The sequence below is a fragment of the Oryctolagus cuniculus genome, chromosome 1, assembly GCF_964237555.1.
Source record: "Oryctolagus cuniculus chromosome 1, mOryCun1.1, whole genome shotgun sequence".
Taxonomy (NCBI): domain Eukaryota; kingdom Metazoa; phylum Chordata; class Mammalia; order Lagomorpha; family Leporidae; genus Oryctolagus; species Oryctolagus cuniculus.
Genome location: NC_091432.1, coordinates 29,665,314 through 29,684,164, shown reverse-complemented (window position 1 = coordinate 29,684,164; position 18,851 = coordinate 29,665,314). Strand labels below are relative to the sequence as shown.

Below are 18,851 nucleotides of genomic sequence, written 5' to 3'. Positions count from 1 at the left end.
GGCTGCATTTAGTTCTCTCTCCATACTGCTTCCCAGAGTGCTCTGGGCTGACAGAATTATAGTGCAGAGCCCACACACTCATGGGTCACACTTTTGTGTCAGATCCCCTGGGCTCAAGGCCCAGCTGTGCCTCTTTTTTTTTTTTTTTTAAGATTTTATTTTATTTGTTTATTTATTTGAGAGGTAGAGTTACAGAGAGAAGGAGAGACAGAGAGGAAAATTTTCCATCTGCTGGTTCACTCCCAGATGGCCGCAATGGCTGGAGCTGTGCCAACTCAAAGCCAGGAGCCAGGAGCTTTTTCTGGGTCTCCCACACAGGTGCAGGGGCTCAAACGCTTGGGCCACCTTCTACTGCTTTCCCAGGCCATAGCAGAGAGCTGCGTTGGAAGAGGAGCACCTGGGACTAGAACCGGCGCCCATATGGGATGCCGGTGCCGTAGGTAGAGGATTAACAAATTGTGCCACAGCACCAGCCCCCCCCCCCCGCCCCCAGCTGTGCCTCTTACAGTCTCTGTTGTTGGGAAAGTTGCTTAGCCTCTCTGTGCCTCAGTGTCCCCATCTGTAACTTGGGGCTAATAAACAGGATCTCTCAGTGGGGTTGCTGTGGATAATGAATGCCTCACACAAGTAAGGCATTAGAACAATGTCTGGGCCAAAGCAAGCATCAGGTGATCATGTACTACACAGCACATCTGGAATATCTCTGCCTTGGTCTGCCTGGCTTCAGGTTTGGTAGAGCCTGTGGCCACTCTAGCATTTTCTTTTGTGATTCCTGGGCCTCTCCAATATGTCTGTGGTACAGCTTAAAAGGGAAAAATGGAAAATTCTTATTACTTTATTCTAAATACTTTGACCTTTATTTCTGCTTCCTCTGAATTCTATTCTGAACTCAAGAATCTTTTGCACCTAAAAGCTCACCACCATGTTTTTGCAAAGAAAAGATGTATGAGTCCTGTTCTCCTCAGCTTCCCCACCACTGAAATAAAATAAGCTGGCTCTAAATGTGCTTAGGATACACAAATGACTCTGACCAGCGACTCTTTTAATAATAATAATGTTCGTCTTCCTTCTACACAAAGATGATAATCCACAGCTTTCAAAGTACTTAAAATCTAATGGGAGAGAGAATGCATGCACACAAACAATTAGCCTTTAGCAGATAAGTGCTGTGTCACAGTTAATATTTGTTAAAATAAAATGGAATGCAGAAGCCCCTAGTTGGCTTACTTTTGTGACAGGGAGATAGGCCATTAAATCAAATTTGAACTCCAGAACTGCCTGTTAGACTTAACATGCAGGACAAAGCAAAAACAACTCCTGATGTTCAGCCAACCTATGCATCGTCTCTCAGCTCCTTCTTCTGCAACCTTCCACATTGCAGTAATTATGGCACCATCCTTCCAATTGCTGAGGTAAAAAATATTGGATTCTTCTTTTTCTTTCCCAATCCAGCTCCGTGACCCAGGAGAGCATAGTCTTCCTTTAAGGTATACAAGGAGTCAGGCTGCATCCCACCACTTCTGCTTCTTCTGTCCTGGTACAAAGCACCATCATGGAGTCTAGATTATTGCAGTGGCTTTCCTAGGGTGCCACTGATTCTGTCCTTGCCCCTGCAGATCTATTCTCAACATAGCAGCCCAGGGACTATGTCATTCCTCTGCTCAGAGCCTTCCAATGGTCCCCATATCACTGACAATGTCCAAGCTCCTACGGTGGCCCTCAAGACCCTTAGGACCTGGTTCCCTGTATTTCCTCTGTCTCATCTCCTATTACTGGCCCCTTCCCTTGCATGGCAGCTCCCCCAGCCTCCCTGCTCTTCTGTAACCCACCAAAGACTTCCCTACCCCAGGCCTTTTGCACTTGTTTTCTCTCCATCTGGAAGGCTCTTCCTCTGGATATCCAGGCATCTCCAAGTCTTCATTCAAATGTTGCCTTTTTGGTAAGGACTTGTGGGAGAAGCACTCTATTAAAAATGACAAATTCCCTCCCATCACACATAAACTCCCCATGCCACTGACTGCTTTCTCTTTCTCCTTAGCATGGGTCATCTTCCAACATGCACATCATTTACTTATTTCATTTCCAGTCTGTCTTCCCCACTACAAGAGAGACTCTGTGAGGTCTGGGATTTTTGTTTGTTGTGTTTTATATACCTTTTGCCTGGAACTTTACCTGGTGCATGGCTGGCATGCAGCAAATAGTTACTGAAGGAATGAGTGTATCTTAATGCCCAGCAGAGTGTTTAAAGGACCTTAGGGAAGAAAATTTGTTGGGGCATCTTCATCAAATATTAAGCGTGGACCTGGGTGATCTTAGTTTCTGCTTTTTTACTTTTCTGAATATTTTACAAAGAATATATATTTTACAATCACATACAACCATAAAAGTGTTGTAGAAACATAGCAGGAGAAGGTGCAGGAAGTGAGGAAATACTACGTAAATGTGTGGGTTTATTTGCTCTTCTCCTCTTCATCTTCCTTTCCTTCCTTCTCCTCTCCCTTCTTTAAGGAAAAACGAGACTTCAAAGGGATATTCTTGAATGAGGAAGATGGGCCTTCCTGTCTCATATGGCTTTACTTGCCTTCCTGCCTGCCTGCCCTCCTGTAGGGGTTGACCTTGCAAATGAAACAAAGGCTCAGACAGCCAGTGGCTAAGAGAGATGGATTACTTTTGGGAAGGGCACAGGCGCTAAGCAAGACTTCTTAGAAGACTTAGTGGAGCTAATCATCTAAGGATTACATTTCCTTCTTTATAATCAACTTTCTAATTTTATTTTTTAAAAAGCTTTACTTTATTTGAAAGTTATAGTTACCGAGAGAGCAAGGCGAGAGAGAGAGATAGAGATGGAGATAGAGTGAGTGAGAGAGAGAGGGAGAGAGAGAATGATTCTTCCAACCCCTGGTTCACTCCTCAAATGGCTGCAACAGCTAGGATTGGGCCAGGCTGAAGCCAGGAGCCAGGAGCCTCTTCTAGTTTTCCAATGTGGATCAGAGGCTCAAGCATTCTTCTGCTGCTTTTCCAGGCACTTTAGCAGAGAAATGGATTGGAATTGGAGCAGACAGGACACAAACCGGTGCCCATTTGGGATTCCGGCACTGCAGATAGCTTAGTCCTTTGTGTTTGTTTTTGTTTGTTTTTGTTTTTTTTTTTTTTTGTTTGTTTTTTTTTTTTTTTTTTTTTGACAGGCAGAGTGGACAGTGAGAGAGAGAGACAGAGAGAAAGGTCTTCCTTTGCCGTTGGTTCACCCTCCAATGGCCGCCGCGGCCGGCGCGCTGCGGCCGGCACACCGCGCTGATCCGATGGCAGGAGCCAGGAGCCAGGTGCTTTTCCTGGTCTCCCATGGAGTGCAGGGCCCAAGCACTTGGGCCATCCTCCACTGCACTCCCTGGCCACAGCAGAGAGCTGGCCTGGAAGAGGAGCGACCAGGACAGAATCTGGCACCCCAACCGGGACTAGAACCCGGTGTGCCGGCGCCGCAAGGCGGAGGATTAGCCTAGTGAGCCGCGGCGCCGGCCTGTGTTTCTAATCAACTTTTTATAGTTGAAGTATAACACTCATGCAGAAAAATTCAGATCACAAGTATATACAGATTAATAATTATTATGAAGTGACTCAACGGTATGCCCACTACCCACATCAACAAAGAGAACACTATCAGCATTTCATGCCTCTCCCAAACTGACCCCCTTCTCTCCTTCACAAAGGTTCTAACAGCCAGAGATTCAGTAGTGCCTGATTTTATTTATTTATTTATTTTCATTTTATTTGGAAGGCATAGAAATACAGATATCTCTCTACTGAAGCTCCTCCAGTCATCTTTTTGTTGGTACTATTTTATAGTTAAGAGCAAAGTCATGCTGTAGGCAGAAGCACATTCACTGTCTCCAAAGATTGGAGTTAGTCCTTGGGGAAGTTATTTTAGCTTTGGTTATCTGATCATTTCTTATTCATAGCTTGTTGGTTGTGTCTGGCTGCCTGTGAAGTATCATAAATTTTACTAGGCCCATTATTTCTTAAATGCATAAGATTGAAATGAACGTGCTAGTTAAAAGAGATGTTCACTCATAATGAAAGTAGAGGTCATTTTTTAAAATTGAAAGTGAGAAAATGCAGAATGCTCCATGTGCCTTTGAGGTGAAGCATTGGATGGTGAGGTGATGATTCACAGAAAGTGCATGGAAATGAGCTTGACACATATTAAGCACTCAATAAATGTCTTCCACAAAGATGCTGGGAATGATTATGCAGAACAAAGGGAGTCGAAGCTATGTGAAGAATGTTGAGCTTACACGTAAGATGCTATCAGCCAGTGGTAAGGAAAAGTGAAGAGTGAATCAGAAAAGCCATCTCAGCTATCTAGCCAGAGTACTGCATCAATTTCAGACACCTTATGCAAACAGGAGATGGCTAGGGAGCACAGAATGTGAAAGCCTTGCTTGGAGAAAGTGCTGCTTGGAGATGACTAAAGCAAGCTATGGGTGTTCCATGAGCTTAAGGCTTGTTTGAATCTGTTTCTCATGAAAATAAATCTCAGGAGACTTGGTAGGGATCCCATCACACTAAGATACTTACTGAGACCATCGGAAGAGGAATGTCATCTGACTCAATGGATTTCCAAGTAAATTGATTTTTTAAACTTTTATTTAGTAAATATAAATTTCCAAAGTACAGCGTATGGATTACAATGGCTTCCCCCGCTCCATAACTTCCCTCCCACCTGCAACCCTCCCATCTCCCACTCTCTCTCCCATTCCATTCACATCAAGATTCATTTTCAATTCTCTTTATATACAGAAGATCAATTTAGTATATATCAAGTAAAGATTTCAACACTTTTCACCCACACAGAACATATAGTGTAAAATACTGTTTGAGTACTAGTTATAGCATTAAATCACAATGTACAGCACACTAAGGACAGAGATCCTACATGAGGAGTAAGTGCACAGTGACTCTTGTTGTTGACTTAACAAATTGACACTCTTGTTTATGGCATCAGTAATCTCCCTAGGCTCTAGTCATGAGTTGTCAAGGCTATGGAAACCTTTTGAGTTTGCCGACTTCGATCTAATTTAGACAAGATCATAGTCAAAGTGGAAGTGTTCTCCCTGTACCTTCCAGTTAGGGGTTTTTTTATTTTATTTTATTTTTTTGCCAGAGTGTCTTGGCTTTTCATGCCTAAAATACTCTCATGGGCTCTTCAGCCAGATCCGAATGCCTTAAGAGCTGCTTCTGAGGCCAGAGTGCTGTTTAGGACATCTGCCATTCTATGAGTCTGCTGTGTATCCCGCTTCCCATGTTGGAGTGTTCTCTCCCTTTTTAATTCTATCAGTTAGTATTAGCAAACACTAGTCTTGTTTATGTGATCCCTTTGACTGTTAGACCTATCAGTATGATCAATTGTGAACTGAAATTGATCACTTGGACTAGTGAGATGGCATTGGTACATGCCACCTTGATGGGATTGAATTGGAATCCCCTGGCAGATTTCTAACTCTACGATTTGGGGCAAGTCAGCTTGAGCATGTCCCAAATGGTACATCTCCCTCTCTTATTCCCACTCTTATATTTAACAGAGATCACTTTTCAGTTAAATTTAAACACCTAAGAATAATTGTGTGTTAATTACAGAGTTCAACCAATAGTATTAAGTAGAACAAAAAAAATACTAAATGGGATAAAGTATTAAGTTGTTCATTAATAGTCAGGACAAGGGCTGATCAAGTCACTGTTTCTTATAGTGTCCATTTCCAAGTAAATTGATTTTTAAGTAGGATGCCCAAAAGAGGAGTGCTTGACAGAAGCAAGGAGAAACACAAACTTCTGGGCATTAACTGATGCTTCTGTTTGGTGCTTGTGCAAGTGGGGACTGCAAACTTAATATTTTCTTGCTCTTAATGTTTTCTTTCTTGATTTATAAACACAAGGGTACTTTAAAATGTTTGTGGGGAAAAATGGAATTAAAAGATAGGTTTATTTTGGTTTAAAAATTTCAAATCCATGCACATGAGGGATCCTCTAAAAGGTCATAGAAAATGCATATTATGAAAAAAAAATGAATGGATTTTAGAACCTTTCTGCACCAAAATTGACTTATCTTTTAATTCCATTTCCTGCCCTCCCCCAACACTTTGCAGTGCCCTCCTGTTACATCACTGACAGCTCACATTTATTGAGCAAGGACTATGTGCCAGACAGTGAACAGACTACATGGACTTTTCACCAAGTCTCTGTGAGCTAGGTAGTGTGAGGTTCCCTATTCACAGGTGGGGAAGCTGAGGCATAACTTGCTTAAGGGACCCAGCTAGTCAACTGTGGAAGCAAGATCTGAACCAGACAATCTGGTGTCAGTGCCCACATTTTTTGTTTATTTTAAAGATTTATTTATTTATCTGAAAGGAGGAATTTACAAAGAGGGGAGAAAGAGAGAGAGAGAGAGAAAGGGGGGGAGGGGAGAGGAAAAAGAGTAAGAGAGAAAAAGATATCTGCCATCTGCTGGTTCACTCCCCAAATGGCTACAACAACCAGGACTGGGCCAGGCTGAAGCCAGGAGTCAGTTGCTTCTTCTGGGTCTCCCACATGGGTGCAGGGGCCTAAGCACTTGGTCCATCTTCTACTGCTTTCCCAAGTGAATTAACAGGGAGCTGCATAGAAAGTGGAGCAGCCAGGACTTGAACTAGCGCCCATATGGGATACTGGCATCATAGGTGGTGGCTTTACCTGCTACACCACAACAGTGGCCCTTGTGTGTTTTTTTTTTTTTTTTAAAGCTTTATTTATTTACTTGAAAGGCAGAGTTACAGAGAGAGATGGAGAGAGAGTGAGAAATATCTTCCATCCCCTGGTTAACTCCCCAAATGATTGTAACAGCCAAGGCTCAGCCAGGCCGAAGCCAGGAGCCAAGAACTTCTCCCAGGTCTCCCATGTGAGTGCAGGGGCCCAAGCACTTGGGCCATGCTCCACTGCTTTCCCAGGCACATTAGCAGGGAGCTGGGTCAGAAGTGGAGCAGCTGGGACTCAAATTGGTGCCCATGTGGGATGCCGGCATTGCAGGTGATAGTTTTACTCTACACCACAACGCCAGCCCAGAGCCCATTCTTTTAACTACAGAGCTTACAAACAGCCTTTTAACACCTGACCTATTTTTAAGTATAAGTGAATGTGAATTATTACAATGACTGTCACTGTTGAGGAAACATGGTTATTGACACGAAGGAGAGTCACTACCAACCAGAGCCATTTGGTTCAGTAACAAGCACATCACTGATCCTTGAGTGAGTGCTTTCTGTAAAGCACTGGGAATGCAGCCAGGCTGCAAGGGCTAGAGAGAATCAATGGAGGTGGGAAAGGGGAGGCCTCTGATGTGTATATCACTTCCAGGAGCCTGTCTGTCAATAGCAGGGAAAGAAACAGAATTACAGCTGGGAGAAGGAGCCAGCCATGTGAAGGGTTCTCTCTCTCTCTCTCTCTCTCTCTCTCTCTCTCTCTGCAAAGTGATGAATGTGCACAGGAAGTAGGGAAGTGGACTGGTGGAGAGGAAGAGGATAAAGATGCTGAAAAGGGAGGAGAGGTGCTTCCAACAAATGTCTAGGGTTGGATGGTGCTCAGGGCACTGGTGCAGGAGTTTCCTGTCCTGTGGAGTTTTAGCTGTTTGGGGGCATTGCTTGTTAATGATTCTTAACAAATCAGCAGTAGAGTTTTCAGTCGTCAATGTTTGGGTTTTCAGTAACCCAGACCTATGCTGTCTGCAGGCCACATTTTCCTGGTGCAGATGATCTGTTATCTCCTCATTACATGTGGATCGTTAGGAGAACTAAATGTGGGTAGCAGTGCTGCTGCTGAGTAGCTGTGTGACCAGGGACCACTAAGCCATTTCATGTCTCTGAGGCTGTTTCCTCCTCTGCAGAGGGGCAGATCTGAAGATTTGAGCTCAAGGTCATGGGATCCTGGGCACTTGCTGCACTATGAACTTCTGTGAGAAGAAGGATGTCCTGCCATTTTAGGCGAAGGATCAGTGCCATGATGGAGAGATTTTTGTCTTAGAGTAGGAAAGAGATCACAGTCATTTCCTTCTGTACTAGAGAGAGGGGTGGTTTGGCCAGAATCATAACAAGGTCTGCATTATGTTTATGAATGTATACTATGGTCATTGAAATGACTGATTTGTTACCTGGATTGTAAAGGCATCATTCTAACACTGCGGTAACCTCATGTAGCCACATGCATATCTGCATCTCAGGACATCATGGAACGTTAGTAGCTTGTTGTTAGAGAATCATGTGTTGTCACTCTTTGGGAATGTATTAGTGGGATTTCTTGTGTCCCTGAGTGCCTAGTGCTCAGAAAGGAGGACCGAATGGCGTATTTTTCTTGCCAACCCTCAGTTGTTAACAGTATTGAAAAAAAAAAGTCCTGAAAAATGTTCCCTAACCACCAGAGCTTTGAAATTCAACTCCACAAATGCTTAGAGGGCCAACTATGGGTAAGGCACCAAACAGGAAAATGGGGACTGTGCATATCAGTTTTGCTGATCAAAGCTGTAACCACAATAAAAACAATGCAGGAAACTGTGAAAGTATCTGACTATGTGGTGTGCAGCCATTTAGAACACAAGGGTGCAGCCCATCAGTTCTAGTGCCTGAGTGTGTGTTTGGTCATCATGGAATAAGAGGCTCAATAAGGGTAGAAAGTTTTGTGGTAGACGCTCAAGGAGCAAAGCTGCATAAATTATGCTTTAAGCATGTTTTGTATATGTTATTACACAAGATCACTTACACGTAGGGCTCTAGTAGCTCAAACACACACATGCACACATCCCTGCTTTTGTATCTCCATGACATTCACTGATTGCTCTACAGCATTCATTTTTTTAAATTTATTTTTTATCTGAAAGGCAGAGTTATAGAGAGAGACTTTCTATCCACTGGTTCACTCCCCAAATGGTCGCAACTGCCAGGGCTGGCCATTTTAGGAGCCAGGAACCTGGAACTCGATCTGGGTCTCCCACATGGGTGCAGGGACCCAAGAACTTGGGCCATCTTCTGCTGCTTTCCCAGGCATGCTAGCAGACAGCTGGATTGGATGTAGGGCAGCTGGTTCTTGAATCAGCACTCATATGGGATGCCAAAATCACAGGTGAAGGCTTAGCCCATGCTCCACAATGCTGGCTTCAGCACTCACTTTTTTTTTTTTTTTTTTTTTTTTTTTTGACAGGCAGAGTGGACAGTGAGAGAGAGAGACACAGAGAAAGGTCTTCCTTTGCCGTTGGTTCACCCTCCAATGGCCGCCGCGGCCGGCGCGCTGCAGCCAGTGCACCGCGCTGATCCGATGGCAGGAGCCAGGAGCCAGGTGCTTTTCCTGGTCTCCCATGGGGTGCAGGGCCCAAGCACCTGGGCCATCCTCCACTGCACTCCCTGGCCACAGCAGAGGGCTGGCCTGGAAGAGGGGCAACCGGGACAGAATCTGGCACCCCGCCCGGGACTAGAACCCGGTGTGCCGGCGCCGCTAGGCGGAGGATTAGCCTAGTGAGCCGCGGCGCCGGCTCAGCACTCACTTTTAAAAAGAGTTATTTATTTGTTTCAAAGAGCAACAGAGAGAGGAAAAGACGCTCAGAGAAAAAGATCTTTTATCTGTTGTTAATTCCCCAAATGCCTGCAACAGCCATGGCTGGGACAGGCTAAAGCCAGGAGTCAGGAACACCACTCAGGTCTCCCACATATGTGGCAGGCACCTAAGCACTTGGGCCATCCTCTATTTCCTTCCCAAGTGCATTAGCAGGAATCTGGATTGGAAGCAGAAGAGTCCAGCCTTGAACTGGCACTCCAATACAGGATGATGGTGTTGCAAATGGTAGCTTAACCCATTGTGCCACCATGTCTACCCCCACACCACTGATTTGATTCCAGGCACAGGTGAAACTCACCACAGCAGTTCTCACATGTGGTCAGGGAAGCCTGTGATTGCCATCAAAAACAACATGGTCACACAGGTTCTGTGCTCAGAAGGGCAAGGGCTTGGTTTAACTCTGTACTGTGGCCATCTTTAAATTCTTTTGCATTGGTCCCCCAAAAATTATGTAGCTGGTTCAATTGCTTGAAACTCTTTCAGGGTGTCTATGACTTCAAAGCAATTTTCATAATAATGTTAATATTACTAAGTGCCTTTTCCACTTTTATTCTCACAGCAATGTACAAGTACAATGGAGTTTTCCAGAGGCCACATGGTATTGACTTCATAACAGATTACATGTAGAAGCAGGTAGGAGAAAGCAGCTGTTTGTTTTTCCACAGGCATTAAAGAGATTTGCAGAAATGAAAAAACAATGCCACTCTTCTCGCCATATATTTTTTGCTTATGGAAATTACAGTTAACCCTCATAAAATATGTTAAGTAGGTTTTAAAAATTATTTTGAAAATAAAATAATAAATAACCATTAAAATTTTTGCCACATTTTAATTAAATAAAGACACATGAAACTCAGAAAAACAAAACTTTAGAGGTCACAGTAATTTCCAAGGGTATAAAAGGAGGAATAGGCATTTGGCACAGAAGTTAAGATGCTGGTTGGGACACCCACATCCCATATCCGTGTGCTTGAGTCTGAGTCCTGGCTCTGCTTCTGATTCCAGTTTCCTGTGAATGCATACCCTGGGAGGCAGCAGGTGATGGCCCAAGTGCTTGGGTCCCTGCCACTCACATGTGGGAGACCTGGATGGAGTTCCCAGCTCCTGGTTTTGCCTGGGCCCAGCCCTGGCTGTTATAGGCATTTGGGGAGTGAATAAGCAGATAGAATATGTCTCTCTGTTCAGAATTTTAAAAAAAGGCAATTAAATATTTTTAAGTATAAACAGAACACTGAGAGTCACTGCTCTCTAGGTACTTATTATTTCTGCTAGAATAAAAAGAAACCATTGTGGGAATGTAATAAAAAGATATCATATCTGCTGTTATTAGTTATATATGTAGGCAAATCAATGTCTAGTCTTAAAAAATGAAGCATAGAGATGATCTTTTTTATTACTCTTGAACTTGTGCAGCATTTTCCAAAGTGTGACCTGACACACTTGCTTGTCATTACGGGTTTTTCTCCTCTGTGGAAGTTCCAAGGAGGCAGGGTCTGGGTTATCCATAGACCTTGGAGATTTCCCAAATGGAGTGGCTGAGTCAGGAGGTGGTGAGTACCTCTTCCTGAAGGGGTTCCAGTAGAAGCCAGCAGTGCACTCCCAAGGGGCCAACCAAGAGAACTCTGGCAGGAGCGGAGGGCTGGGTACTGTGACCTCCGCAGTCCCTTGCACTGTCTCTACAAGCAGAGGACAGAGTCTTTCCCCTTACCAAGTCCAAAGTCACAGGACTGAGGTGCCAATAAATGGGTTCATTAAAAGAAAAGAAGAAGGAGAAGATGTTGCAGCAGCACCATGGTAGGAAATCAGTCACTGCAGCTCCCTGCCTCACACAGGAGACCCTGGGCCACCAGCACAAGGCTGGCGAGAGAACCTGCTCCAAGTGGCGCATGAAAGAGAAAGCTTCAGTTGGGCAGGGTGGGGCAGGAGTGGGAATCGCGTGTTCTCACCCATGACTCTGACTCATAACACGGATCCCTCCCTTCCTTTTTTGGGGCCCCTTTTCTGCACTTTCAACACCAAAATGCTGATGGGACTCTCCCTCACTTGTCTTTCAAAAACCGTCTTGTGGTTGAGTGCTGGGGGTTGGGGGCATTAGTCTTGGAAAAGAACCAAGGAGAGTCCAGAGTCACGACCTTCACCCCCAGGGAACAAGTAATCTCCAAGGAAAGGAGATGTCAGAGACTGGGCACGTAGAACGGACATTTTAGGAAAGCATGTTTTTTTTCACACAACTCAAGCCTCACCTGCTGTTCTGAAGGTGTACCTTCTCTTCCTCTCTCCACTCATCTTTCCTGCTTCATTCCCAAGTTTTCCTTCTCCTTCCTTAACAGGTTTTATGGGTCCTCTCTTATGTCAAAGGTGACTGATGTGGGGTTATGGTTTTGTGACTTGTGAGTGGAGACAGGCAGGTAATTGATCATGGTACCGTGACCAAGCAAATGCCAGAACGGGAAGCCATGGCAAGGTTCCACTGCCTGTCTAGGGATCAGGTGTGGTGGGGGAAGGACAGTCCTTTTGCCTGGCTCTCCTGGAGAGTGTAATGGGTGTTTCTAAGGGGGAGAAAGAGAACAAAGTGCTCCTGGCCAGACAGGTTGGGAAATGTGCCCAGGTTCACCTGGCTATGTTGCTGGACCAGGTCTGAAACCTGACTTGGCTCTACAGCCTGCAGCCTTGGCATGTATGCAGAACTGCCTTTCCCTGAACCACAGGCTGTCCCATGCAACCTGGACGCAGTGTTGGGAGGTGGGGTGGGGAGAAAGAGTACTTGAGAATGAAGCTGTGGTGGAGACTCCATATAGTACTTCTTTTCTCATTCCAGAAAATAGAGAAGGGTGGCAAATGGTTATGGATCAGGAGAAAAGCAAAACCTGATTCCTTGGGTGCTCTTTACTTACACACATGTCACAAGTTCCTATGACAGTGACTCATGGAGCACCTGCCGTGTGAGAGACAGACACCATTCCCCGTCCTCTCGGCGCCCACACCTTTCCTTCCAGAGTAGCTGGGGCCAGGCTGACTGTGCGAGGCAGGGTTCGCAGTGAAGAGCTCAGCGTCACTTCTGCAGGTGCTGTGGTTGCAGATGCTCACTGCTTCCTTAGAAGACCTTCGGTTCCGTCTGCTAATAAACGACCTCAGTGACGTGTCTCTTCTCCTTCCCTTCCTTCTGCTCCTTTCATCACAAGCGGCAAAGGCAGGACACTGAACCATGAGCAGGTCTCCTGCAAAGAGGGGAGGAAGGGGCCCAGCTCCTAGACCAGTGGAATAAGCAGCACTCAACCCATCTCTGCAAAGCTCACCTGACAGACAGACTCAGTCCATTTACCTATCTGTCCTCCACCTGCCTGACTGTGGCAGAGCTGTCACTCTTCCAGAAACAGCTGGGCCCAGGGAGCAACGTCCCACTTCTCCCTCAAGGATATGAAGAAACAATCAGCCATTAATTTCCAGCGGGGTGAACAGGAACTCATTCAGCCAGGAAATCCAAATGGAACAGTGATTAAGTCATTCAGGCTCCTAGCCCTACTTTGTCTTCCAGGACTACAGACAGCTCTGCTTTCCCCTTAGAGACCTTTTTTGGTCACCGAGCTTAGAATGGCACTTTCCTCTAAATGAGGCACCTGCACATTCTTGTCAGGCAGTTCTGTGTGTGCGTGTAGAGGGGGTAAGCAAGAAGACTCCCCAAGTGAAATGCCAGAGTTTGAATCTCAGCCCCTGCTTCTTGCTGTGTGGCTTTGATCAAGGTACTTAATTCTCCATGCTTCAGTTTACTCATCTGTGAAGTGAAAATAATAATGACAAAAGTTTTGGCCTCGCAGTGTTCTTTTAAGATTTCAGGAGAATTAAATGGGTTGATACATAGGATATGTTTAGAAGGATGCATAGGAAATACTTTTAAGGGTGAAATTAATAAATATACTTAATTATCTTGCTGTGAATAGCTGCCTCTGTTCTTTCCTTCTCTTGGAAGATCTATTGTTGGACAGGACAGAAGGAATGGATGTAGTAAAGAGGTTGAAAGCAAAGATTTGGGGTTAAATTGCCTCACTTCAAATCCTGACTCCACCATTTAATTAGAGATTGAGTCACCTAGCTTTTGCTCTCTGTTTTCTCATCTGTAAAATGGGTTGTAATTACACCTATTTCATAGGATGGTCATGGAGAAGAAGTTTGGTAAGCTTTTTAGTATAGTGCCTGGTACTTAGTAAGCTCAATAAAATGTAGTTGCTGTCATGATCAGGCACTCCCAAAAAAGTGTTGGACAAAACTGGCAATTTTGATTGCAGCAGCCACTCTCTGTCCAAAGCTAAGCAAGCTAGTGTAGTCAGAGTGTCATGCCAGCTCTTGGAGGTGTGCTGAGGGCTAGTTCACACAAGGGTAGTAGTTCTTGGAGGTGTGGAAGACTTGAGCTCTTCTGGCCCCGACTCCTGGCTCTTCTGCTTATGGAGGTGTAAACTCGGACAAATTCCTGTCCAGATCTCAGTTTGCTTCCTCCCTCCTCCCTCTCATTCTTTTTCCTCTAATGAGTGTTTACTGAGTGGCTGGTGCTTACAAGGAGGTGCTTACACGGGATAGGGGAAGAGATTGTTCAAGGTTACTCATTTTGTTTCTGCAGTGGAAAGTGAAGCAGGGGTATTTATACCTCTCTGTAAATTTGGGATACTAGTCAGCTAACTAGTCATGCAAGAAATTAAAAAGCAGAGTGTAACCACCCGACTCAATTACCGTCTCCCCTGGATCTTCTACAGTGTGAGGCCCCTTTCAAAGCACGTTTGACTGACGGGCAAGTCTATCTGTCTAGGGCAGCGTTTCCTCATCTGTGTTCTGTAGAAATACTGTTTCCTTTAGCTGTGAATAGTAATCCAGGAAAAGGAATTAAGTTATTGAATGCTTGCTTTCTGTTGACCACCTCCAAGTTTTTTCTTTTTAGAAATTGTTAATTGACTGACAGATAGTATTTGTAAATGTGTATGGGGCACGGGATGATACCTTGATACATACACACTATGTGTGGTGAGCAAATTGTAGTTAGCATTTTCATCTCCTCTGATGTTGAACGTTTATCATTTCTATATGTTGAGGACCTTTGCACTCTTGTAGTTCTCTGGAAAGATATCATAAATTGTTATAGACTATGGTTCCCCTACTGTGCTGTAACACAAGAACTAATTAACTGAAAATTTTTTGCCCATTATCTAATCTGTCCCCAGTCCCTTTTCCCCTACCCTTCCTAGTTGAGAGACTTGTTGTAATCACTATCCTACTCTTTTCTTCCATGGGGTCAACTTTTCTTGACTTCCACAAATGAATGAGGCCATACAATGTTTTGACTTTCTCTGCCTGGCTTATTTCACTTAACATAATGTCATTTATTTCTTTCCATTTTGCCACAAATTACAGGATTTCATTCTTTTCATGGCTGAGGAGTAGTCTGATGTGTTTATATGCCATATTTTCTTAATCCATTCACCCATGATGGACAGCTTGGTTGATTCCATATCTTAGCTGGTATACAGATGCATATAATGATATTACAATGCTGTACTTCCAAAAATGATTTAATCAAGGAACCTTGCCACAGTAACGCTAGCAAGATCTCGAGAACAGTTTGAGAAATGCCCACCTAAGCTAGACATCATTGATGACAGTCAGCCCCCAAAACCCTGGTAACATTAGCATTATGCCAAGATGAGAAGCAGAGAATGGATGGGTCTATATTCCTGTCAGGCCAGAACTACCTCCCAATTAGCACAAGAGAATGAGCAGAGTCCTTTGTGGAGGGTAGGCATGCACTAGGCTGGCTTGGTTCACTGTGACCAAGTCAAATACTCAAGCACTACCAGGTACAGCTGCTCCTAGGGGACAGGGCATCTTTGCTGTGGCCACTTTCTGCTCCTGCAGACTTCTCTGCATTTCCTGTGCCCAGCAGAATACCTCCCTGCTGTCCGCGATTTGGATGAGAAAGTTTATCTTGTCCAAACAGCACTGCAACTTCCTCTTCCTAAATTGGGGGCCAAGATGACTAAAGTTGGGAAAGAACTTACACTGGGAAATAAAACAGCATAATTTGTGGTTATGTCTACCTCTGACTATCTCTATGACCTTGGGAAGGACTAATCCAGTTCTTTCAACCTCAACTTCTTCATCCATAAAAAGGTGGATTACAATAGCATCATTTAATAATGTCTCAGGAGTAAGCGAAATTCTGCTTGTAAATTATTTCATACAATGTCAGCATACTGTGTATCTGTAATTGATGTCAGTTATAATGTTATTATAGAGTTCATATTGGGGGGAGGAAGTGGAAAATGAGGAGGAGAGGCATTTACAATGCTTAGTGTATGCTATGAATTCCATTTCGCAAAGAAATTTTTAGATTAAAATGACAAATAAATGCATTTCCTACAGATTTCTCTTTTGCTTAAGAAATAATTTATGAATGTGATTCTAGGCTGGGAGTGCTAGAAACTAATATCACTGCTTACATATTAATTAGTGCCTTGGTTTATACATCAGTCAGTGGAGAATTTAGTTAGCATGAGTTAATTGCCCTAAGATGACTTTGTCTGGGCTTTACCTTGTGTGTGTATTTTGGCACCTAGGACATTGAGTTAGTGGTTAGAGGATTGTGTGGTGGACTTTGACCCTTAGGAAGACACTGGATTGCCTCAAGGGACTTTCAATTAGGCCTGTTGACCACAGCCTAGATGAAGTGTGCTGATCAGAACCCTTTCACAGTAGAGATCAGAAACCTTCTCTCAGCCTCTTTCTTCCCTTCCCTCTTGCTCCTTCCCTCCCACACTGATAGAAATGAATAAGCATAAGCATCCATTCTTTATTCCATTTGGCTTTGTGTATGTCCAATGCAGACTATTATCCCATTCATTACTTACATTATATTTGTGTGATTACACTCATTATATATTTTTGAAGGGGGGACATGTTTGAATATCATGCTTTATGTTCAAGATGACCTTTCTATTTCTATATTCTTGGACCACTTATTGAAGCCTCCTCTATATTTAACAGCACACAATGATACAATACACATTAGAATGCAAAGAAAAGCTAAGACATACAAGGGCAATTCAAAAAGCTCATGGAAAATGAAATTACCAATAAAAGATAACTTTCTTTTGGTGCAAAAAATTGAAACCCCTGCATAGTTTTTCATAATATACATTTTCCTTGGACATTTTGAAGACCTATTATATGCACAGATTTCAAACATTTTTTACACCAAAATAAATTCATTTTTAATTCTATTTTCCACTTGCTTTTTGAAGTGTGCTCATATGTTAACCAAATTGGAAATAGAACATAATACTAGGCTTTGCCATCAAGGACTTGGACATATATCTCTGGGGAAACAAACATTATGGGCAACAAACACATAAAGATTTCTTCATCTGATCATGATGCCTAATTATTTTTCCTTTGCCAATGGGGAGGAAAAATATATGGCAGTGTGCCAAGCACTGTGGCAAATATTTCATATGGCTCCCTTAGACCTCATGTAGGTCTCACAGAATCTCCAAGACACAAGTGGTGTCTGCAGTGGAGACTCCAGTGAAGGAAGAAATTGTCCCCAGATTGTACTACCAGGTCTCAGGCCAAAGCTAAGGCTTCTTCCTCACAAGGAAACATTTTCTGACAGTAAGGTTGGGCTGATACTAGAAGGGATGAATATTCTGGTCAATGTGTCTGGGTTTTGAAGAACAATCTTGCCTGGACTCTTTAGTAATTCAAATAAAAGGGGCCTCTTAGAGACACAAGGCCAAGAGCTTCCCCAACCTCCATTCCTTTTTTTTTTTTTTTTTTTAACAGGCAGAGTTAGACAGTGAGAGAGGGATAGACAGTGAGAGAGGGAGAGACAGAGAGAAAGGTCTTCCTTCCATTGGTTCACCCCCCCAAATGGTTGCTACAGCTGGCATGCTGTGCCGATCTGAAGCCAGGAGCCAGGTGCTTCCTCCTGGTCTCCCATGCGGGTACAGGGCCCAAGCACTTGGGCCATCCTTCACTGCCTTACTGGGTCACAGCAGAGAGCTGGACTGGAAGAGGAGCAACCAGGACAGAATTCAGCACCCCAACTGGGACTAGAACCCGGGGTACCAGCAGGCGGAGGATTAGCCAAGTGAGCCACGATGCTGGCCCAACCTCCATTCTTTACCTCAATCTGTATGTATGCACTAGAGTATATGACTTCTCTGCTGTGGGATTCTCACTATCTGATAGTTAATTCATTCATTGTTGGCTCCTCTATGACATGAAGCTCATGGTAAACTGAACAAACTCTTTTAGCAGGATGAAAGCCTAATTGGACAGAGTCAAAGAAAGGAAAAGAAAAAAATTAGGGGCAAAAAATATGGATAACTCTTTTGGGGTATTGTGTTCCACACAAAGGGGAAATATTAGAAGTAGCATCATACATGTTCCCCTTGGGGTTTGGGGGGGAGAGGGAGAGAGAGAGAGAGAAACAGGACCTGGTATGCAATGGAAGGTTTGGCCTCAGATTTGGCACCACTATCCATCCTCAGTAACAAGGGGAAGGCAGAAAACAGCTTTAGGTTCTAGGAGGTGAATAGGTATGCCAGTGGAAAGCCCATGTAGGTTATTGTAAGATGTTCCCATGTTCTCACACAAAGAAGGAAAGAATGCTTGCAGGAGAGAGCGAGAATGTAGGAGAAAATTTGGGAATGATGAGGAGATATAGTGGGAAGGTGGAAAAGTGGATAGACCAGAAATATTCCATGTGAGAGGCAGTGGGGCCTTGGGGTAAGTTTAGAGTGAATCCCGGTGTTGTGATTGTATGAATTTCTTCAGCCATATTTACACCAATGCAGGAATAAAGCAGGCCCAGACTGGATAAACTTTTGACTTAACAAAGCAAGCATAATAAAGTGAACAAAGGGGCCAAGGTGTGTGTGAGGGAGATATTCCAGTCATGGACTCTCCTCTGGGTGAGGAGGGAAGTAAGGACAGGAGGAGGCTAGGCATCCAACTGATGAGGTACTGTATCCCAGGGGACTGAATGACTTGTAAGAGTCAGGGCACTATAGGGAATGACCTGGAAAGACAGGAGGTGGAGGTTAGAGAGTGGGAGTGCATGTCAATAGACAATGACAAGGTCAAGGCTGACCGTGAGAGTAAGTAGCTGCTGTAGAGGGACGTATGGGTCATTGGAATAGAGGTCAAAGATCTGAGCTGCCAGTATATTAGAATTCGTTTTT

General features: G+C 44.0%; 1 protein-coding gene across 6 annotated transcripts in view; it reads left to right on the top strand.

Moving 5' to 3' along the window:
* PRR5L (proline rich 5 like) overlaps positions 1-18,851 on the top strand; it is a 203,472-nt gene that overhangs the window by 54,413 nt on the left and 130,208 nt on the right. For 3 of the 6 annotated variants that reach the window (XM_070071457.1, XM_051852381.2, XM_070071454.1), the window contains one exon: positions 10,184-10,257. The exons of the other annotated variants lie outside the window; for them this stretch is intronic. The gene's annotated coding sequence lies outside the window, so the exon portion shown is untranslated. The remainder of the gene's footprint in view (positions 1-10,183; positions 10,258-18,851) is intronic. 6 annotated transcript variants of the gene reach the window in all.